General features: G+C 39.9%; 1 long non-coding RNA gene across 1 annotated transcript; it reads left to right on the forward strand.

Annotated features, from left to right (window-relative positions):
- Window positions 1-1,655: 1,655 nt before the first annotated feature.
- LOC119145362 lies at window positions 1,656-19,493 on the forward strand. The gene is made up of 2 exons (XR_005103401.1): window positions 1,656-1,777; window positions 16,213-19,493. It is a non-coding gene; the product is annotated as an uncharacterized LOC119145362 (long non-coding RNA).
- The last annotated feature ends 5,358 nt before the right edge of the window (window positions 19,494-24,851 follow it).

Genomic DNA, 24,851 nt, shown 5'->3' on the forward strand with positions numbered 1-24,851 from the left:
AGGAATGGAATTGAGAACAAACAGACAACATCCACATGACACCATAAGGAATCAGGGTTCCCAACATACTAAACTGTGTAATTCTGTCTCCCCATTTTAAAAAGGACGTAGCAGAACTGGAATAAATGGATGAAAAAGACAATTAGAAGTGCGAAACAACTTCAGCAGAGGTGATGACTAAGTGGAGTAAAAGTCTTATCTGGCTCATAGGGAATGCCGGGGAATTGATAAGAGTCTCTAAAACCATAGGAAGCAGGGTGAAGGTGCATAAAGATCAACCATTCATCTTCTCTTTTGACTTAAGAACTAGATGTCATTGAAAAGCCTTGAAAGAGCAAGTTCAACATAGAGGCAGCATTTCACTTAGTGTTAACTAGTGGAATTCCTTGACTGAAGGACTTGGGAGGAAGGGTCCAATGTGGCAATGCTTGTGCCATCACACCCAACTAAGGAATAAGCCAGCCCAACCAGACCAGCAATATATGTTCCTTATCTGCCTCCCAAGATGAGTATCAGAAGGCCAGCCTCCTCAAGGCTGCACATCACCATGGTGGATCCACTTGCATCCCTATTGGGAAACCTGGGTGCTCGATTACCTCTCTTAAATGCCTGTACAACAAAGAATGCAGCATGGGGAATAAACAGGAAGAATTACAGATCTGTGTGTGGCTGCAGGGCTGTGATGTCATGGCAATTACAGAGACATGGTGGGAGAGCTCGCATGACTGGACTGCTGTCATGGATGGCTACATACTTTCTAGGAAAGACAGGCAAGCAAGGAAAGGTGGTGGAGTTGCTCTTTAAATGAGGCAGAAACTGGAATGTATCGAGATCTGCCTTGGGGTAGATGCAGAATGAGTTGAGAGCTTATGGGTAAGCTCGGGAAGCATGGGTTAGGTGAGAGGGGAGTTAGGTGGAATGAGAACTGACTGAATGGCAGAGCTCAGAGGGATGTGATCAGCAGCACAGACTCTAGCTGGAGGCCTGTAGCTAGTGCTGTTCCCCAGGGGTCAGTGCTGGGTCCAGTCTTGTTTAAATTCTTCGTCATTGACCTGGGAGAAGGGACAGAGTGTACCCTCAGCATGTTTGCTGATGACACAAAACTGGGAGGAGTGGCTGACACACCAGCAGGCTGCACTGCCATTCAGCGAGACCTGACAGGCTGGAGAGTTACACAGAGAGAAACCTAATGAAATTCAACCAGGGCAAGTGTAAGTGCCTGGAGAGGGACAGCCCCATGCACTAGTAGAGGCTGGGGCTGACCTGCTGGAAGGCAGCTCTGGGGAGAAAGACCTGGGAGTTCTGGGGACAGCAAGTTGCCCATGAGCCAGCAGTGTGTCCTTGTGGCCAAGAAGGCCAATAGGGTCCTGGGGAGCATTAGAAGGAGCATGGCCAGCAGGTCAAGGGAGGTGATCCTGCCCCTCGGCTCTGCCCTGGTGAGGCCCCATCTGGAGTGCTGTGTCCAGTTCTGGGCTCCCAGTTCAAGAGAGACAGGGAGCTACTGGAGAGGGCCCAGCAGAGGGCTGCAGAGATGATGAGGGGACTGGAGTGTCTCCCTTGTGAGGAAAGGCTGAGAGAGCTGGGCCTGTTCAGCCTGGCGAAGAGAAGACTCAGAGGGGATCTCATCACTGTATACAAATATCTTAAGGGTGAGTGTCAAGAGGACGGGGCCAGGCTCTTTTCAGTGGTGCCCAGCGACAGGACAAGGGGCAACAGGCACAAACAACAACAGAACAAGTTGCACCTGAATACGAGGAAGAACAACTTTACACTGAGGGTAAGTTGTCTGGATGTGACTCTGTGACCTGCCCTAGATGAACCTGTTTTAGCAGGGGATTGGACTAGATGATCTCCATAGGTCCCTTCCAACCCTGACCATTCTGTGATTCTGTGACAAAGAAATTTGTGGACCCAAAGTTTACCTGGTCTGAAGAGAAAATTCATGCAAGTCAAGTTCGTGCAAGGGAAATCCCTCAAGAATTACTATTTTTCTAGGAACCACATGTAGCTTATGTCTTTTCTAGGTTATTCAAGGATTAAGAGTCCTCTTTCCCTACCTCTGTCAGCCAGCCTGGAAGCTGGTAATAGATTCACTTGAGAGGTCTCTCCAAAGACCGGCACCAGCTGAAAAAAGTCTTCGGTGAGCAGCAGAAGAGTAGAGAGATTCTGATATATAACGCTCTAGGACTGAGGCAAGGATGTTAGAAATCTGGATTTATTATACAGTAAATTGAAAAAGTCAATGAACTTGGGAATACTAAAATTTTCCATGGGGTCAAGAGATCAGACAAGTCCCTTAGAAATACCACTATATCCATGTCCCATTCTTATATTCTTTGCAGTAGACATCTATTACTGGCTATAGCAAACTGAGCTAGAGGCAACATTCGTCTGACCTGCTGCCGGTATTTTGTTTGATCTGAACCCTGTTTTTATAGCAACATGCAAACACGCAGTGTCAGGGCTCAAAGTGCATCCCCCCGCTCCTGGGGCTTTGGCTGCCTGGGCTTGGGGCCAGATTAGAGAGGGCACAGCTGCTGACTTGGAACACTGCTGTGAGGAAAACTAGAAGAAGCCTCAGCAGACGCTGCCCCTCCTTCCCTTGGGAGCTGCTTGTAGCTGTGGCTGTCGCCCTTGGCCTCTGCCTGAGCTATGTTGCAGTTGTGTTATAGCCATGCCCACACCCAGCCATGTAACCCCACCGATCAGGACTCCCAACCCTGACCCACGGACTGACTGCCCAGTGCACCCCACAACCAATCTTGTCACTGTGACTTCACATGGCAATCACTGGACCCCAGCTGTCCCTTGTCCTCAGCCCCAGCCCTGCTCTGCTTAGGTAGTTGGGGCATGGTGGGGCTGCACACAGCCAGGGATAGCACAGCCAGGGTAGGAGCAGTCCTGTACCTTCCATGCCCTGCCCACACCCCATGGCCCATGCTGCACCCCAACAGCGCAGCAGCACAGAAGTTTGATCAGTATCTTCTGCTAACATCCACCCTGGATCAGAAGAACACACGAATAAAACATGAGGAATCTGAACAGCCAGGATGCCTGTGACAGCATCCTTTGTCTTTAAAAGAAAAAGTATATCCTAGCACACTGTCATAATTCAGAAGAGCTTCATTTATACAGAGATTTCTACTGTGAAATTCTATTGATTGCATAATGCAACATTTCATTTTGGAATTGGCAGCTAAAATATATAAAGCCCTTTATCACAGGAGACTTCTGTCCAAAGTTAGTATACAGGATAAGTGGAAAAGAAGGATAAACACAGGCTGTTCTCTTCTTCGCCTGTGCTTTTAGAACAATGTTCCCCATTCCTGTCTCTGAAAGAAGCACTGTGAGAAATAACTAAAACTGTCTGCTTTAGTAGGATAGCAAAATTGCAAAGCTCTGGCTCTGAACACAAGTGTAAAAGTACATTGAAAGTCAAGAAAAGAGGGAAAGGGGGAAAACCCCCACACACCTTCAACTGACATTTTTTTTACTGTTTTGTTCGTTGAAGTAGATATTCCCCTAAATAATATATTGCGTTAGATTTTCAAGTACTACAGGTTTCAAAATGTTTGATATTTCATTCTGGTTTGTATACCTGTGGAGTTAATTTATTTGATTCTTTCCATAGTCATGAAGATTACATTTTCCTTTTTATTTTTAACATGGGAATCTCAGCTCATTTAGTCAGCTGATTCCAGGAACTAAGGTTTTAAAAGTAGAACATTAAACACTGAAAAATTAGCAATAAAGCTCTGAGAGTTGGCAACAGTTACCACCGCAAGGACTTTTCTTTTTAGCTCCTAAATTTTTACAGTTATGAATCAGTAGTTTGATGATCAAAACAGTAGAGGTCTTCTGATACTGCCTCCCCAAACCTCTCCTCTTAAAACTAAAATTCCCATAAAGTAAGTCAAAATAGCAAAAAGAGCAACAACTTTTATGCAGGATACGTTACATGTGCATATACTTTACTCCTCATCAGACACTTCACATTTCTTACTTTCCCCACCAATTTTGCTCATTTACTTAATTGTCTGTTACCATGCATAATGAATATCGCTTTGTCCAGAATGTGATGATATTTCTAATGGTCTAGAGTAACAGGCTTTACTGCTGTTATACTGATGACCTATTGACTTTGGTGTCTGAAAAAAACAGCATTTTTTCTGCCTCGGTAAAACGTGTTGTTAGCATTGAATCAATGACCAGAGTTCAAGCAGATTTTTCCTTTACAGTCAATTTAAAATATTCATTCTGTGAAGTCAGATCTACATATATTATAAAAATTAGAAGTTGAAATTAAAAATAGAATATGAATAGTTTCCACTTCACTCAAAAATGTCTTTTGTATTTAAGAAAAAAAAAAAAGAATGACTATTAGGAAGAGAATTGGAGAAAAAGAAAAAGTTCAGGACAGGCTTACTGGTAGTTTACATTAGAATGAATTTCACTTGATGTCTATGGAAATGAGAATAAGATTTCAGGTAAAGCTTTCTGAAATAACTGTATGAATGCAATTATGATAGATTACACAAAAGGAAAAAACAGGGTTTATTTCAGTAGACCTTGCTTTCCTTGAGGCATTACTGCAGACCAGAAATAAGACAATAAAACATGTCTGGGCTCAGGAAAAGCTGCTGATAACCCAGATGAGGAACACAGTTTTCTTCACAGCTACATTTAGATGGGAGTTCACCTGTACTAGCAAATTTTTGGGGAAGGTAGACCTTCCATCTTACTTTACTAGGTGATATTTGACTCTTTCCTTCATCCTCCCTCTTGGGTTGAAAGGGGAAAGATAGGCTCAACCTCTTGTGAGCATACCTATGAAAGGTACTCAGCAACTAAGTTTACCTTGCCATCTCCCTGCAAGGAGAAATTCATATACCTGGCTTCCCATTTACAATGCCAAATCCTAAACATTATGCCCTCCAACAGCCTCTCTCTCTCTCTGCTAAACCACATATTAACAAGACTGAAGGTTTCTTTCCAAAGAAGCCCTGGAGCATTTTGGCTGTTTTACATAGGGGCTGATTTCTTCACACGTAACAGAAATACCATAGTAATCAATCCACTAAGGGAGAAAAATTAAATGCTCCCCCAACTACTCAACTTCTAAAGGATTCCAACAGTTTCTGAATTTAATTACTGACAAGTTTAGATATGCTGGGAGATTCCAGGGCTGGTTTTATGCACTTTCCCTTGAACGTCTCTTGTCAGACTTTCTCACAGTTCTTCATAAATGAAGGCCCTGATTGTTTAGATTAAATTGGAACATTGTGTTTATGTCCATACAGTGTAATACTAAACATAAACAAAGTCACATGAAAATTCTTGGTATGAGAAAGGACAGATCTCCAATGTAACTCTGTTGTATCACAAAGCACATAATTTCTCTTAAAATCCAGAGAGAATATTGCTATTCAAATCCAAACAAATTACTACAATGTAAAAGAACGTATAGATTTATTCTTAATAAGGCAAGTGACGCCTGATTCTTTCCAGTGAAAGTTCAGACAACTTATTGTGGTGCAAATAAGTTCAATGCTAGCCCAAAAGTCAAGGTTCCTACCCAGGCTCAGATGAACACAGCAAACACCAAACAAACTTGTAAAAAGTTAGCTATATCAGTTCATGCATTTCCCACTCCTTCAACTGGGGAACATTTGTATGTATACAGAACCTTTAAATTTGAAATCAGAGTTCCCAGCTACACCGAGTTGGTGGACAGGCTCTTTCCCTTTTAGTTGCAACCATTCGCAGCAGCTCCTGGCTTCTAAGCACTGTAGCCTGAAGTCAAAGAAATTGTTCAAAGACAATGTAGCTGCACATTCATGTTCAGCTACAAAGGTCACATGCTCAGGATGCAGAGATCCAAGGAAAAGGCTGAAAAAGAGATTGGTGACTGGAAGCAAAGTTTTTGAAAACATTTTGCCTTTATATTCATGTCAGAATAGTCTCAGGAAAGCCTTTCTTCATTATTAAAAAACACTTCTTAATAAAACACTTGAAGAACCTTAACATTAAAAGGTTATTAAAAATTTCTCTTTCACACACAAACTAGAAAATTTCTCTTATATTTTCCCAATGTCTTTATAAAGCAGTCATCTTTTTTTCTTTTCCTTGTATTTAAGTAAAAATGCTGAGCAGAGGAAGACCACAACTAAACAGATAGCCAACTGCAAACATCCAAGAATGACTTCCTGATCCCTCCTCCATCAGTCCTTCCATTCTTACTACAACTGTGGTCCACATACCACCAGTAATGATATTTGTGATCACACTTTAGTATCATACTTCATAATATGAAAATCCAAGAAGTTGCAATTACACTCTGGAGTCAAGTGTTTATGTTACATACTTGTGAACTTGTCCTGACTGGTTAATAAATTGTAAGGAATCACATTATTACTTGGGAGATACTGAAAATACTAAGAATAAGTGTAAACATCTATGTAGCTCAAATATAGGAGGATTTAAAGGTGTTACCTTTTACTAATAGTTGTAGTGACTTTTTCATTGTAATGGACAAGAGGTCTAGGTGGATGTCTTTTAATGTCACTTAATAGGGATTGAACCAAGCCCTAATTAAACAGGCACTTTCGACTTTGAAGAACCAATGAAGCATGCAGACACAAATCCCAAAACAAAACAAAACAAAACACAACACATGACAGTACCTTTGGGTATTATTACAAGATGTTTGATATACCTACTATGGGGTTATTACAAGGAAACAACAACTGAACACAAAAGGATTATTTTGTTGCAAGAGTAAAACTTCAATTCTTTGCAGTACATGCATTCCCATGAAGTCATGAGAACTCATAAGTCATTGCTCTACCTCTGAAGACTTACATTTTCAGCCTGTGACAGTGTGGTTTAGCCTTGGTCCACAAATAAGCCCCATAAATCTATTTAGAAGCATTGGAAGCATGCTCATGCATGTGTAAGCATGTTTTGGATTTAATGAGCAGTGAAAAATTAAGTGACGATGACACTTTAGCACAGTTTATAAACTGGTATTTGAGAATGTACATGCTCTGTAGAGGCAGTTCTATGCTATTATTTGAAACAAAAGTAAACAGCTCAGTTTGTACTTCCCACATAAAAATGCCTCATTTCCTAATTTTACTTAATGTTGTGTAAAGACACCATATTTAGAAAATAACACCCAGCAGAGAATCGTTCTGCAAAGGTAGCTACTCTCAGGAACTAACTTTAGATGCATATGGCAAATCTTTCAGCTAGAGCTTACCTTGCACCAGAACTCATTCGCTGTTGACTGAGAATGAAGATTTTTTAGGTTACTTTTTTTTTTTTTTTTTTTTTTTTGTGAAGCTGAATTGCCTTCAGCACGAAGACCTGAGCAGAAGAGTAGAATTGAATTGCATATAAAAACCCCATTTCACCAGTCACTGCTAGCTAGCTGGGTCCTTAGATACGTCCTAAGATAATACGTTTAATTTTTTAATACCATTAAAATTCAACCAGTAAGTGCCACAACCGCTCTTTATTGTGCAGTGCTGATGACACAAAAAAGATAGCAGCTTCTCCCCACAGACCCTCATCACACAGATTCCTTGGCTAGGCTTGAGGCTACCTGGTGCTTTCTTAAAAAAGGGGCATTACACAGGTGTTTTCATCATGAGCATAGAGCCAGACCAGAAGATGAAGTACCTTAGCTTGAAAGAAATTAATTTTTTATAGAGGAGATGTAAAAGTAAGGGAAACATAGTTGACACAGGTCATTGATGTGGAAGGGGACAAATATTAAAGGAGGAAAAAGCCATCTGTCAAAGTGAAGAACTAGGGAACGGGAGGGAAAAATATTATATCTATAGAAAAATGCACAGTCAAATAAAGGAGTTAACAAAAGGATTGGAAATAAGGAACTGGGAAAGTATTTCCTACTGGGAATAGCTGGCGAGTATATTATTCTAATTTAGAGAAACACAACTATGTTCTCTTTTCCCTTTTTTCAATCCAGCAATAAAATGAACCAGTGGACCTTTGCATTGCACTTGTAAGTAATCGAAGAAAACCCAAATAAAAAGTAAGGGAACCAACAAGTCTATGCTATAGCAGGAATCCAAATTAACATGGCAAAGTGGTTCAGCATACGTAGGAAAGAACAAGTAAGGCAGAATTGTTTCCTTAAACAACAGAGTTTGGAATTCAGCATGATCCCAGTTTTGAAGTTATAACTAGGAGACCATTATAACCTGCAGTCAGCAGCAGTTTTCTTTAGAAAATTCTTCTCATGGACTGCTATAGAGGGGGAATTAGACAAAAACTGAGCAGAACCCAGACTAAAAATGGTGCAGTGGGATTTTATTCTAAAACTTCTATACCCAAGGGTACAGGAATATAAGAAAATCATAAAGGTATTAGATGAAAGCAAGGTGGAACTTGTCAATAGGCACGTACAACAGGAGATCTCAGCTAAAGAAATGAGAATGGGTATTTGCAAAGACTACAGAAAGAGAAGTGTTTGTGCAGACATCAACAGAAGGCTTCCTTGTACAAAACAAAAGCAAGAAACGGAGGCAGGAAGGAAATCACAGGGAATAGCTTGAGTACTAGCCAAGATGCAGTTTCAGATCTGTGTAAATGTCAAGGTAGAGGACAGAAAGTGGGGAGAGCTCACATGTAGTGTTAAAAATCAATTCTCCAGTCAAACAAAATAGGGTCAGAATGAGGAAAAAAGAGAGGAAGGGGCAAGGACTTTGAACAAGAGTATTACTCCCAAAAGATATACTTTCCACCTGTAAAAATAAAACCCAGAGTCCTAGCAGTGCTGGTAGGCATGAATAACAAACTGCAAACATTAGCTGAAAGAGGAAAAGTGTAATATGATAAAAAAAAAATACAAGTTACAGGAAGAAGAATATTTAGAGTAAAAAGTGGTCAGGTGGAGAACACACTCCCAGATGAAAACTTAGTAATCTCTTCATCTTTCAGTTCTCAGATGAACATTGATGACCAAAATGTTGGAACAGAGGAGGAGGAAGAGACACTAGCATATACTCTTTCTGCCATTTTCACTTAAGTTAATGAAGACTGAAGGAAATTAAATGACTGCCAAAGGCACCAATTAATGCAAGGAGGAGAATTATTTTTAAAGGAACATAAACAGTATTAGAAGGAAGCAGAGCGTGTGAAGCTTCTCAGGTGTCAGAGAGTGCAGCAGATTCATTTCCTGATTTCCTTTTTTATCAGTGCTTACATAGCACTATTTTAAAGCTTTGCTGGTAACTCTTCCAGTCCTGCAACTCTTTTACATACACAATTTATCAGATACTAGGAAAAAAAAATAGCCTCGAAAATTATAACACCATCATTCATAAGAAACTTGTTTTGTTTCCATGATTGTAACAATGAAGCCTTACTGCAAGGTGAGAGAAGGATAAACCAGTAACTACAAAGGGAACATTCATCACCTGACCACGGTGGCTATGGTGCTGCCCTCAATAATAAACAAGACACATAGAAACAGCCATTTCTATGAGATGCATGTTTCACAGACACATCACCCAGAGCAATTCTTCTGGAGTGCTTGTGTGGGCGTGCTATGCTCAATGTATCTTCCTGATTCTGTATCCTTGTCCAATACATAGCTGTCGGGATGGTGGAGCAAAATCTAAATATGGGAAAGAAGCTTTAAAAGGGAAGCCCTAGAAATAAAATTTTAAATGGAGGCAGAAGGCAGATCTCTTGCAACAGAGCTGTGTTTAAGACTTTCTTTCAGTGTTTACCTTTCAGCCCTGATCGGAAGTTAAAGCACACTGAAAAATCCTTCTCAGGCTCATTCGTATCACAATCAGCAAATACCATCATGAAGAATATGAGGCCAATTTATGTTGCTCATCAGCAACCATGGTTGATATCAGAACCAGACTATGCAATTCTTTCTGAAGTATAGCTAATTCAAGGCAAATATTTTTCACAATTAACTCTTTGGATTACAAGGAATGCTAGGCCAGTGACTCAGTACAGCTAAGGTTTCGTCCTTCTTGCACAGGAAAATGTATGGTATAGCAATTTTTTCCCTAATTCTCATTTCACTAGGTGATCCAAATGATTCCTTTGTGGTGATCCACTAAGTGATCCACTAGGTTTCCAAATGGTAAAGAAAGGTTAAGAAAAGGAGGCTGACAGTTTTCACATTACCTTCAGAACCGATGGAGGCTGTCAACATGAAGCGCACATTTGCACTGTCTACCCACCTGACTTAAGTCAGGAACTCTTTCTGACACCTGGAACAGAGTCCATCAAGAAGCTGAAACCCATCCTTTTCAAAACATTTGGGACTTTAGTGGAACAAAACCTATGTTTTCTTGAACAGGAATTTACATATATGCCCTTTTTTTACAAGTGTAGGCATATGAATTGCCCAAGAACCAAGAACGCCATAGATGATTAAATCAAATTTTGAGGCTTCCAAGAAAAAACTAATGACAAGAATAATCATAAATGTTTCCTTTTTTTTCTCCCTGAAATTACTATAGGTAGAGATTTGAGGGTTTTTAACTGAAAAATCCCTTTCATTTTTGAAAGACACCCTGCTTGTATGCCCTTTTTTGAAAATTCAGATTGAGACCTGTGAAGAATACTGTATAGACTGTTATCTTCACTTTTGAAAGAATAAGAGGGAGTTAAAAAGAAATTGCTCATAAAATCCTACTGTGAAGCTCAGATGGCATGTGGGCATGTTCACAAGCTTGGTTGCTTTACACAGATTTTCTCAGTGAAGAAATCAAATCGACCCTCACCATAGGCTTCCTAGCATGATGCATTTCTGTGTTTTGAGAAGGCTGACTCTGGCACCACTGGAATGGCAGCACTGCAAACATAAGACATGCCCCAGTAAAGGTCCAGGTCTGGCCATTTTTAAAGCAAAAAAACAAAAGGATGCAATCCTTTCCTAGAAAAAGGAGTACAAGCTCTGCTGTCCATTATTGTGAAGAATAATCTACCTTAAAAGCCTATGAGTTATAGAATCACTCACTGTCAAGTTTAATTACAGGCAAATGAACTGTATGTGATCGAAAAGAGGAGTTTAATTTTCTGCTGCCTTTCCCTTCATACAGATACCAACAGTTGATACCAGAGTATGATGTGACTTTCTACACTTGCTTCTTTGCCAGTAAAAGGTAGCATAATTATACAAAGCGGAGAAAATGGAGAGTGTTGGAGAGGAATCAAGATTTTCCACTCAAAACAAAAAAGTCTTTCAAATCCTCTGCAAGCACATACAAAAGTTAAAGACACTCTGGAAGATGCTTTTCCCAGTAGTTGCTGCTACTACCATCCAGTGAAAGGCTGAATTATGTCTTTTCATGAAACTGCTCCTTGAACACCACCTACCTTCCCACACTCCTCCTCAGAAAGAGGAAGAATGTACTAAACTTTCTCTAACACCTCTGATGAAGTATGCTCGTTTACCTTCACGTGTCTCATTCTGATTTATTTTGCCTGACCTTGCTGTCCCAATAAGGGCTTGTCCAAACCTAATAAATGTGGCACCTAGGACATTCTGTTGATGGCTGAAAAAAAGATAAATGGTCATTCCTAAACCTTACATAATAGCAAAAATATTTTCAATTACTCATATCTGTCTGGGCATAATTTGATATTATACAAAACTGAAAATTAACATTTAGGGTACTATTCTGTCTTTAACAGCCATTGAGCATCCCCAGGAACAGGCAACCTACTATGGGAAAGTAAGGATCACAGGACATCAGTCTCTTTTTCATCTCTGGCTGACATGTTCCAAGTCATATGGCTTTATAAATTCTTACTGATCTCCATCAACATGTCTCTTTGATGTTTAAAGTCTCAGCTGGAGTCACATTTGTAAGCCAACAACTCCTTTCAAAATATTTATGTCCTTCCATTCAGAGTTCAAAACAGGGCAAGATTCTTTCTGTATTATCACTCAGAGAAAGCACAGTAGTTCTGTTGCACCAGTTTGAGGAACGGGCATGACATGTATTTCAAGACACTATACCTCATGTAACTTTTGGCACTAGCCCTGAAGAACTATAACCTTTTAGAAAATGAGAATAATGTGCTCAATTCTTCTCACATTAAGCCAGTTTTGACTGTACTGTAATAAACTTCAGTGGTCTGTAAGTTTTGCATGAGGAGAATCAAGCTATAACAACACTCTAAAAATGGAAATCGTCCACAGAGTTTACTGTGGCTCCAATGTATGCATAAACTATGAGAAAAATTCAGTGGAATGAGATGGCGATTAAATCAATAGGCTTCATTAAGCATTTATCTTAGAGAATTTAATAAATAATGACATCCTTTCTCTGGAAATTTTTAAGTGATGTGTGCTTTCTCTAGCAGGAGAGAAAATGGTGAATTTCAATTTATAAAGCTCTGTGTGGAGTATCGATTTTATGTATATCACCACAGATTTTGTTTTGCAAGACTTTTAGATTTATGGTTCCAGTGCCCTTCTGCTTCCTAGGTATTCTTGGCAAGATGCTGAAGCCGCCATCAGGGTGTCAGTTCTTTGGCTAGCTGATCCAGCGAGAGGGTGTGAGACAGCTAGAGAGGAGGAGCAGTTCCTCTGCTTCTCACCAATTTGCGCATCTTGTTCTGTCTGGGCTGGAGGGCTCAAGCCAGCTGCTGCAGAAGATACGTCATTTGCCACATAGAAAGATACACCCCGAATCATTCCATAACCCATATTCTAGATACCCCTATTCTCAAAGCAAGAGTGAAATAGAGGATTATATTAAATATAGGTGGCAGTTCCAACCTCTCTGCAGCTGAGCCTGACTGCTGCTGCTGCCTTCTCTTTCTCATTTGCATCCTCCCATCTGTTCTTGCTTCATTTCCTGCCACCCCACACAAATTACTACACTCCTTTCTCAGTCCTCCTCCATCTCTTTCCTTCTCCCATTACAGCTACAGTCACTGCCTTCTTCTTTGCCCCTGTATTTCCCAGGCTGTCACATTCCTTCCTTCTTACCCAGCTTCAACCATCACAAGTCCTTCCCTTCCTTGCTCTGCCTTGCCTCTCGCCACCCGCAGCTGTGGCAGTGCCAGAACATGACCACAAAGCTTCCTGAACCTGCAGACTTTATTACAAATCTGCCCCTGCACAAACAGTGTAAAAACGTGTCAGTCTATAAACCTTATGTGACATTACATTGCACTTTAATCTCTCACCAAGCAGTGTTGTAGATAAAAGATGTCTCATTTAAACAAGATATTTTTTTTTCTTTTGCATTTCAGTTAATTATTCTTTCAGGCACAGCACAGTGAAAGAAATCTCTGTGCATTCTTTCAGCCCCAGGAATTTTACAGAAAATTCTGATGACTTTCTGGCTACGCTATTTGAGGAACAGGAAATTACCAAGGGAACTCCCCTGGAAATTATCTTTCAATATTTTCAACTTTGTATATCTGAGAACAGTGCACCACACACAACAAAATAATGGAATACAGCTACTTCAGAAAATACATGGTTCCACACTATCTTCCCTATATTAAATCCATTAAATGGCAAGCAGAAAATGCCTGTGTGGTTTATGATGAATCAGCAGAGAACAACATGGCCACTGAGGTGCCAGTGCAGCTCCAGATATACTACAAAGACCACTTCACATTGAAAGCGTCAACTACTTTTACGAGGGGGTGCCTTAGAAGACTGCCCAGGTGATTAAGGGATTACCTTGCCAAACTACAAGACAGAGCTTTTAACCACAGAGAAAGCTAAACTGACAACTACAGTGCTGTGGTTTACTTTAAAGCCTAATATATTTTCTGCACTGTTTTTTTTTATTTATTTATTATTTGACAAATGTAAACTCTTTAATGCAAAACATAGGAAGCCATATTCCTATCATCAGGCTTTCCCCTATATCCATGCTTGACCAAATAGGGACCACTTCTGTTTCAACTTAAACCTTGTCCCTCTACAACTACATACTTTCACTCAACTGCAACAATCCACAGCGAAGTTCTCTTTTCAGGCCCTGCTTGTGCTTCACTCCCTTTGCACCCATGACCTTAACGTTTCAAAAGGAATGGCATAACACTTTCACAAACCCACTGTGAAGCCCATGGGGAATTTTGTCTGTAAGGTATTGTGGTGGAAAGGAATTTCATGAGGATGTAAAAGATCTACTTGACTTCCATATCTGTGTCCTTCTCTAGCAAAGGCAAGTCAATTCGCTGAGGAAATTTATCTTTAGGAAAGAATTGCTGTGATGCAAGTTGACCCTGCTTTATTTCAAGTAGGCTCATTATTATTTTGTGAGTGATTAGATGAGAAGGTCCAGCGGATTGATGCTCTGTGAAACAGGTGACAAAACTCCAGAGAAGAAAAGACTTTTTTTCCCGCCTGTGATTTGCATTACCCCTGGTCTGCAGGGGCCTAAAGATTATTAGGGAAAGCTAATCAACTTATGATTCATGGGTCCACTCCACCCCAGGATTTTTTTTCTGCTCACTGAAAAAGCTTGAAACTCACTGCTTTAGACCCCTTACAATCAGATTTTCTCTGTATGATTGCATTCTGCCAGAACAGCTACATAAGAGGATTTTAGTGTTTTCACTAACAGAAAGAACAGCAAATTCAAGTGACAGAGAAAGCTTCTTCTCTGTACTGCCCCATACCTACGTGTCACTATTCTTACCCACCTTCAACACCAGCAGACCCTGGCTTCAGATAGGGCCTGATGAGAGTGGGCTGAATCCACCTACACAGAGACGGATTTCCCACACGGAATCAGGAACTGAAAATGTATGTAAGTAATTGATGTGTACAGCTGGTGATATTTATAGGTTAAGAGTCCTCTGACTTTTCAACCACACATTTGGGGATTTTGTTGTTATGGAAGCTACTCAACTGTCTTTGCTCTCTTTACTAAGTGTCAAGGAGGAAAGTTGTACTTGCAGAAATGTAATACCCTGAGCCTCCAGACTGAAAGCACATAAACAGGTCTAATGTCATAGGGTAGCCTTGAATCAGGCCCACAGAAACCAGTTCTCCTTCTTCGGTATCTTGAATTTTTGCTTTGATTTCAAGTGGGGAAGAGGGGACTCACATGACATAATCTGACTATGTATGCCCAAAGGAAGAATTCATTCTGGCTACTTACTTCGTATGAAGTCTTGCATAGGTTTATTTTTATATCTGTGACATCTTTATTTACTGTTGGCTCTTTCTAAAAACAATAAGCCCTTCCTGTGCTTTTTCAGACTATTGTAAGTAAGCAACTCTCCTTTTGGTTTTAAAATTACCTTTTGGGAAAGGAACATTTGTCCTACATAACAACCAGTAAATTAAAGAGGACGTTGACCAGAAGATACATCTGTGTCTATTACAGCAAGTTTGCTGACTTCCTGCATTGTTACTTCTCTACTGTTTTGCAAGTGTGGGCCACAATCCATTCTGGGGTGAACAAGAAGTCAGAAACTTCTCAAGTGACAGATTTTCCGTGAAAATTACAACAGGCAGCTACGGTTTTACATAGACCTGGACCTTCCCCACCTCCCAACTTCTTTCACATTGGTTTATACCCAGATTTTCAAAAGACTTCAACCAAAGTAGTAGACTATTTTGAAGACTTTAGAATCTTGGAATTTAAAAAAAACCCAAAAACCTCATAAACCTGGAAATCTAGTCTGTGTTCAGTACCTGGCCCAATGTTTCAGGCTATCTCTTTTTTAAGCTTTCAAAATCTCCTGCAAGATCTAAGAAACCTGCTCAAACTGTTTCTGCACAAGTTCTACCCCACTCAAAAATATGGGATCCTTAGAACAGTTGGAGCAAATCACAAAGGGATTTTTTAGCTCAATAGCTCTTTGCGAAAAATTACTCTTCATGTTTCTGTTTCCTACCTTCCCCATTTCCATCCTTCCATTCTTCCACTTGCATTATCCCTCAGGTAAACTACATTCTGCTCTTCTTTTCCAGCCCACCTTCCAGTACCAGTAAGTACAAGTCCTATATTTGCTTAGGTTTTGACAGCTGACATTAGCATCTTTAATTCCACCAGTTTGTGGAAAGGGTTGAAAGGGACAATTCCACTTGGTTGAATATTTTGAGAAATAATTGTTTGTTCTTCATCTTTCATTCTCCCTCCTGCCCAAGTAGAAGTGGAAAGGCATCCCTGATCCATGCTTTGTGCTTGCTACAAATGGTTTCCCTTTTTTTTCTGTTTTGAAAACCTGCAGGTGTTTTGAGGGGAAAAGAAGAAGAGACATGAGGGCAGCCCTAGGCTTAAAAGAGAGACAGAAGGATATGAGACTTCTGGAGATCAGTTTTGTTGCTGGATGAGGAGAGTCTGAAAGAGAGACGGCCTATGAGCAAAACCAAGGCAGGTACGTAACAAGCTGAGAGAACAAAGCAGGTTGTTGATCTCCAGAAGCAATTATCAGATGAACTTTGTGAAGCACATAAAGCAAACAGGACATGCAAGACTGGTGTCACAGGTAGTAGAGAAATCAATCAGTGAGATTGGATGGGAAGACAAGGTGCTGTCTGGCAAATTCCACAGGCTTGTGCTCAGTGGTTGTCAGCACAGATTCAGGCCAGAAGTGACAACACAGATAGTAGCCACGAAAACCTGACCATCCAGTGCTGCTATCAAAATCACAGTGGTTTTTTGCTGACTATTAGAAAGTATCTTCTGAAAGGTCTGTTCCCTCTCATCCCAGCCACCCTGAGCAGGGGGTAAGCCCTGGCAACATATCAGGAACTAGAACCTACTGCTTTATACCTGTCTGTGACTGTATCTGATTTAGGTAACACCTTTTTATCTGCAACTTATCAGTCACAGGCAATGCTCAGAAAATGTTCTCACTCCTCATACACAGTGAACCTGGTCCAAATTTGTACCCTCTCTTAGGTTTGTGCAGTATGGGTACCAAACAAAACTGACATCCTAGGACAAAACAGCTTATTGCATTTGGGAAACAGCGTCTGGACCTGGTTTGCAATTATAATGAAGGCACACAAATAAACACAGAGGACTCGAGTGACACAGGCAGGCTATGAAACAGAAATAAACTGACAAGGTCAATAGAAATGGTGCTAGGAAGGCACTGAAGACATCATTACACTAGAGGTTAAACACTGAGCTGTTCATTTAGTGGTTATCCCATTAGTGCATGGATTGGAAACAAAAGTCGTTAAAGCGACTTTATATTTAGAAGTAAGCTTTGTTTCACCCAAAAGTGCACTGTCAGGTATCATAAAAATGCCATTCCTCTTGAGGCACTTTGGCTTCTAGCAAATCAGATCCAGACTGCTGTAGTGTAACTACACCCAAATACATTTTGAGCTCATAAGAAAGATTTGCACCTATGAATTGCATTCATCTCATCTGGAACAAATGTATTTATTCTGAGTGAGGAGGTACAGAACAAAATGCTCTTGAGACACAGAAAGTTTTTATTCACTCCTTTGATTCAGTATCTTAAGGTTAGTCATGGCAGGTGCAGACACTATTTCTTTTCTTTCTTCATGTGCACAACCAGCTCATACAGTTTCCTTCATTAATGGGGAAAGATTGCCTCTTAAATAATGACTTTTATTGACAGGACTTTATTTTTTCTTGCATACTGATTCAGTCAATTTAAATTAAACTATTCCCCCATACAACTCTTTTCCTCATTTCAACCCCAGCTAAAGTAATGGATCCTATACCACAACTTTTTTCTAAACTCAGAATGTTTTCTTTCAACAAACTTATTAACACCAGTTGTTATTGCCTTATTCACTCATCTTTAAGATTCTGCTCTGTTTTATTTGTGACCTTGACCCACTAGGTTTTGGACATAAAATTTGCTCTTTTGCTACTGGCTTAGCCTGATTTTTTTTTCCAAACAATTTTCTATTTACCATAGATTTTCTTACTTTTGAAAATTTTCCCTTTGAAATTTGAATTTCCCTTGTGAAAGGCTAGGGGAAGAAAAGCATGGTTTTATTTCAAGATTAAAACTGGTGATCTTTTCCTTTGAAAGTTACATGGTTTGGAACAAACACTACAAAAGGACAAGGCAATGGCCTTTGTATCAGGAAAATGTGCTTCATAAATATGCATTCAAAATAGATCGTGCTACAAGCCTTCTGGTGCTGGGGGAATCATCCAATTTTGCGTATGTAGAGTAGAGGTTAACTAGGGTTCAGCAGTTAAAACTGTTCTTCCACTCTGGTTTTCCAGAGATAAAGAAACACCAGCTCCCCATCGCATGTGCCAGATCCCAAGTAAGGAGCAGGCATCTACTTGACTCCTACACAAAAGAAGAATAAGATAGGATAAGCAAGTAGATGTGGCAACAAGAGGTGTCAGGAGGAGTAGGGAAAAGGTGGCTAAAAGCAGCAAACCTGCAAACCAGTGAAAAGATGCCCTGAGGGATAGGTGAGACAGATTTGATGAAGTGTGTGGGCATGGAGCTGACTGGGCAAAGGTACCACAATGCAAAACTGTGAGATTCAGAACAGACCCAGGGGGATAAGGAGCAAGTGTCTAGAGGCCAGACACAGAGTGAAGAGATGGAGGGGACAGAAAGGTGAGAGTAATTTTCTCAGAGCAACTTTGTAGAGCTCTGCCGAAATACAAAATGCAAAGTTTGTGAGTGTGATGAAGACCTTACATGTGAAAGAAGGAACAAAACATGAGTGTGGCCCTGTTTTGACTGTCTTTGCTTGTGCTTATATACAATTACAAGGTCAAAATTTAATGTAATCTTACACCCAATGAAAATCTTAAGGGAAAATATGTCCAGTCCAGTACCTGAGTAGATGAGCATTTAAAGAGAGAAATTATAGAACTGCACAGACACAGAAAGAAAACAACAGATTGCAACATGACTCTAGAAAACAGGAAACAAAATCAGAGGAGTAGACTTACAGTTGTTACAGGCAAAGGGTATCTTACACTTCAGTGACATTCCATTACGTCAGCAGTAGGCAGGGAGAAATCTTAATGCTCCTGAGCATTTTAATTCATTAATAAATACTGTTACATGAAAGACTCCTTTTTCCATCAATCAAGAACGTGCAGAACAACGTGTCAGAGCTCTGGCAAATTACACAAAGATGATTGATTTGTGCAATTACCAAACTCTACAGGCTGAACTAATTTGTGATAGAATAATGACAGGACAAAAATCCAGTCACTCAAATGAGAATGCTTAGTGATCCCATTAACTCTACAGAGAACTAAAGACTTGCACAGCTAGTGAACAAGCTCACATCCAAATAGAGAATATAAGCAAAGCAGTCACAAAGGTATTTCAGAACGTAGAGCAAGGAAGGCATGAAAATTTACTGAAAATTCAACAAAGGCAGGCATACAAATACAAAGCAGAAGAGATGAACAAAATCCAAAGATCTATGGCTATTGTGGAAAAAATAAAAAGATAATAATGAAATGCCCTTTACACAGGGTCACATGCAAATATCCTGACAAGACAAGTCATTATGCAAAGGACTGCAGACAAAAAAAAAATGCCCCCATATTGAGAAAGTAAGCAGTGACTCAGAGATCTTTGCATGTATGTGACATCAGTGCAGTGCAAAACAGCAAAAAATAAATGGACTGTGAAGTTCAGACTAGCACCAGATGCAAAGACAAGGCAGCAGAACACAATAAGAAATGGAATGCAAATGAACAGTGGGCATCAATGTGTGTGAAAGGCACAAAGACCTCTTCAGAAGCGTACATGAAGAGAAAAGGAAACAGCAGAACCAAATAGCAAATTCTTTGATAATGTAATCAAACAAAATTTTAAATTCTCTGATAATATAATCACAGCACTATGAGGCCAAGTAAATTAAGAGTAGAATATCAAGTAAGAAGTAGAGTAGATAGTTCAGGGAGTACAAATGTTAGAGAGACATTTAGCCTTACTATCTTATGCATGGTACACAAGACAAGTATGTGGTACCAAGTTCTGCAGAGCTGCCCTACACTATGAAATGAATAGCAATTGAGTCAAAGCATGAGATCTTCGGCCAGCTAGAAAGACATCTATCTTTCTGTAAGAAGGAAATGTAAAACAGAAGGCTAAGGGACATCTCTGCCTTTGTTGCAGGGAAAGGAGGTGGAAAGAGTTCAGTAACAAATCTTTGAGAACAAATATGAATACGTGTTCCCATATCTTTCTGTGTTGGGCACTCACAGAGCAACCTCACCTCTGTCTCAAAACAGCAGGACTTCACACAAACTGAACATGTAGCATTTTTGCCTCCTATATTCTTTATCGTAACAGTCATACTTAAGGAAAACAGAAAAACTCCTAAGAGATCAGAGCCACTCTGAAAAAAAGGCAACAGAGAAGGACCATACGGAAGCCTACAGGTGAATTCATCTCCCCTAACTGCAGGCAGACAGAAGTTACACGTCCTCTAAACTGCTTGCTTACTCTGCCCTGAAAGTTAATAGACAGCTATCCCTGGATGAGGTAACTGTCCTGGAGGCACTTGTTTCTTCCTACTGATTTCAGCTGGAACTTTATAGCTAGCTCAGAGCACAGCCCTACCTTTTTGCTCGCTAAAGCCAGGAAGATGCCATATGTAGAACAATGCAGGAAAGGAATCAAGAAAAATGTGGGGGAAATGTACACATGAACTTCAGTCCCTGAAACAAAAAAAGGAAGTGAAGCTGTTACTGCAAATTACTGCATTATCATAGGCCACTAGGAATTAAATTAACTGCCCTAGTAGTCCTCTCAGACAAGACCACAAGACATTTTAGCAGCTATGATACCCCAAAAATACCACTTCAGCCAACGAACACCTACTTACACAACTCAAAATAGAGAAACAATAAAATCCAATTTGTCCAATGCCAGCCAAATAAACAAGCTAAATAAATTATTTAAAATTGTTATATACTACCAAAAGAAAGGTGAGAAAGTAAAAGTCACAGGATCACAGAATGGTTGAGGTTGGAAGGGACCTCTGGAGGTCATCTGGTCCAGCCCCCCTGCTCAACCAGGTTGCCCAGGATCATGTCCAGATGGCTTTGGAATATCTCCAAGGACGGAGACTCCACAGCCTTTCTGGACAACCAGTGCCAGTGCTCAGTCATCCTCACAGTAAAAAAAAAGTGTTTCCTGATGTTCAGATGGAAACATCATATGGCACCATTCTTAAATTCCAAGAGATAGTCATAAAAAAGCACGGGCCAAGACTTTTGTGACAAACTCTCTATAAGAAAATAATGTCATTGAGGAAAAGGGGTAGTGTTTGACCAAGCAACAACTTTTTTTCTTCACTGCCTATTGCACCAATATATCACAGCTGATCTGTAAGAAATGCTGGAAGCAAGTCATGAGGTTCACAAGGAGTTCATGCCATAGTCATTTTTAAGACTGATTATGAAAGACATTTTGCACCACACAAGAAAAGATTGCGTAAAACAGGTCAAATGGTTTGGTTAAAGACAACTAAAACCTGAAGCAAACTCTTAGGGTGAGGAAAGACACCACATTTACCATACACACTCTATAAGAGAATGAATTTGATGGCAAGTGAAGCTAGACCACCACAACAGGAAAAGCTGTAGATTTGTGTTCACAAGTTTTCCTGTATGAGGCAACTCAATATTAGATTTGTATTTTCACTGTCAAACAAGACTGCAATGTCATTGAGCTGAATAGCAGGAAAAGAGGATACTGGGAGATAAGGTGTTTTTCTGAAATTCACTTGCATTTAGTCTTTAGCAAATAAGAAGGAACATCTTCAGAAAGACATGATTAAGAAAAGGATCCAGATCTATGAACCAATTAAAAAAAAGGGACAATACCTCTGGAACTGGCCTCTGAGTAGGACTGCTGGTAGATAATTTTTCCGAAAGTGTATTTCCAAACATAAAACCAAATTCTGAAGGTTAGTCTTTGCTAAAATAAGGTTGATGGAATTCTTTCATATTCTTTCATATTCTTTCATCTTTAATCTTGTTTAGTAACAAGATATTTCTTAAAATGGGCTCACAAATGCCAGATCTTATTTTTTCCCCCCTTAGCAAATAAATCTGCTTTGAGTTATGCAGAGATATACTCCTGAAATACTTCCCTATCAGAGGTGCATTTTGACAATCTACAAAGTAGGAGCACATGCTTACCATGTGGTTGTAATGATCAACATTAGTGATATTCAGATACATATCAGATAAGTAGAGGGAAAGCTCTTCTTTTACTGTTTATCAAGCCTTTTAGCAAAAAGCAGCTGGTAGCTTATAACTCCATTAAAAAAAAAACAAAACAAAACAAAACAAAAAACCAAACAAACAAACAAAAAAAAACCTGAAAAAATGGATATCAAAGAGCTCTAACAACAGAAAATGTGCTCCACAATTTAAGGAGGATGTTGAGGTACTTGAATGCATTCAGAGGAGGACAACAAGGCTGGTGAAAGGGCTGGAAGGAATGTGTCCTATGAGGAGTGGCTGAGGAGTTTGTCTTTGTCTACTGTGGAGAAAAGAAGGCTGAGGGGCAACTTCATTGTTCTCTACAGTTTCCTGAGGAGGGGAAGAGGAGAGAGAGGTGCTGACCTCTTCTCCCTGGTGTCCTGTGAGAAGACATGTGGGAATGGTTCAAAGCTGCACCAGTGGGTGTTTAGACTGGACATTAGGAAGCAATTCTTTACCAAGAGGGTGGTCAAACACTGGAAGAAGCTTCCCAGAGAGGTGGTCAATGCCCCAAGTATGTCAGTGTTGAAGAGGCCTTTGGACAATGCCCTTAATAACATGCTTTATCTTTTGGTCAGCCCTGAAATAGTCAGGCAGTTGGACTAGGTGATCATTGTAGGTCTCTTCCAACTCAAAATATTAATTTCTATTCTATTCTATTCTATTCTATTCTATTCTATTCTATTCTATTCTATTCTATTCTATCCTATTCTAAGCACTCTTGAGAGAATTGACCAGTCCTATATGAATAGAACATGGACCAAAAAGCAATAGATGACAAAATAGATTTAGCATATCCCAGCATGAGATGAAGCAAGTGCAAAGCAGTAGTCAGTCATCATAAGAAAGACTTAATGTTTTTCCAGCATCTTGATAAATAAGCAAAAGACTTTGTACCAACACACAAAAGATGTTACTCCCAAAACAAAATAATAAACTCTCACTAAAGCTGGTATTGATTTATCTGAAATCGATTTTCAAGGAATGTCCCTGAGAGTTCAGTATGTGCACAAGTTATGTTATTCATGTTTCATTTCACTAAATCACATGAAAGTGACACAAGGAAAGTTATGGTATGAACATCCTAGTACGGGTCTGTTTGACATATATTTATAAGAAATGGTCAGGAATTTAAAAGCACTTACAGAAAGTACTTGATGGTTGTCATCACACAAAGAGCAGAATAAAGCCTGGGAACTGCTTTTTCTTGGCTGCCATTTCACATCAATCGAATGTGAATGGCAAGGAATGGAGGCAGATCTGAGAAAGGAACTATGAGAAAGTGTCTGTAACAGGGGCAGATTACATGGAAAGGAAAAAAAAGAAGCAGAAAAGCCTATGCTCCTAGAACACACTGTCCCAGAAGGAAGCCTGAGGCTTGTGAATCTCATCTCCCACCCTCTGTATGGAGTCACTAGGAAACCCACTGGAAGACACCCCCTTTCTTTTGCAGCACAAGCTACGACAGAGGATGACACCCCACTACTGGCACGATGGCAAGCTACAGTAACCCAAATGGCAGGGGTCAGGGTGGCACCAGTCATGCATTTGAACGGTGACATGTGAATATGGAAAGGCACACTGGAAGCTGGAAGTTTGATCCACTGCCTTTCAGCACACACCTAATACCCTTCAGCTAACAGTGGCTTCTACTGCTAGAATAGTCTACCTTTTTTCAACCTAACTGGCAGTAAAATGCAAAAAAAAAAACCCTGAGATGTGTCTTATGACCAACAGCTAAAACAAGGCTAATTGCTCCCAGGGAGAACGCCACCATGTATTCTATGGAGTGATACAAGGTTGAGCTTAAATCTTAATCTAGTTGGAAGACAGCTATTTTTAGTAGAATTCTAACACACGGAACCAGTACCTTTTAGTTCAACACTTTCTGAAATTTTCCCAAATGTAGAAACAAACCCAAAATAAAATAAAAGATGTACACAGTAGGACAGAAGGTATCTGTGAAAAAATCTGGGTTTCAGTTCAGTGATCAAAGTGGAAGTAACCCATGGAGATACTGAAGATTTAGACTAGTGTAATGAGAAAACAATTTTTATTGGAGACAAAAATGTCAATTAAAATGTTTACAGTCACAGCATTTTGCTTTTCATTGCTGCATGACAGCCCAATATTTGTTCAGATAGCAGGGATAAGCCAATTCCACAGCTTCAGAGAAGCACAAGTGAGCAAATTCAAATAATAATACCGTAGCAACAACCCCATGATCACCTCAGTGTAAGAAAACTGGATCCCTCTGGATCACTATGTGGATGCTCAAGATACTGACATGGAAATCCTGCAACCTTACAGAACTGTTTTTAATACACTTCTTTCACTTTTTCCCCTATTGTCATTATCTAATTAGAGATGGGATGAATCTGTTTTTCCACCTTTCTACACTATACTTTCCCTTCATGCCACAATTCATAGTAATTGATACTAAATAACTTCAGCACTGAACTGTTATTAGCCACAGCTTAGTGCAATTCTATTTTAAGTTTGCAACAATCTAATTTACTTTTGCTATGCCAATCAACATCAGTATTACATATGAAGGGGAAAACGAAAAAGCCAAGTTTATTATTTCTGGTAAAAAAAGAACCTAAATATTTTCTCTCGGGATTACATAAGCTTGTATCTGCCAGAAAGACATGTGGCATTGGAAATCCCGTG

The sequence above is a fragment of the Falco rusticolus genome, chromosome 3, assembly GCF_015220075.1.
Source record: "Falco rusticolus isolate bFalRus1 chromosome 3, bFalRus1.pri, whole genome shotgun sequence".
NCBI lineage: Eukaryota > Metazoa > Chordata > Aves > Falconiformes > Falconidae > Falco > Falco rusticolus.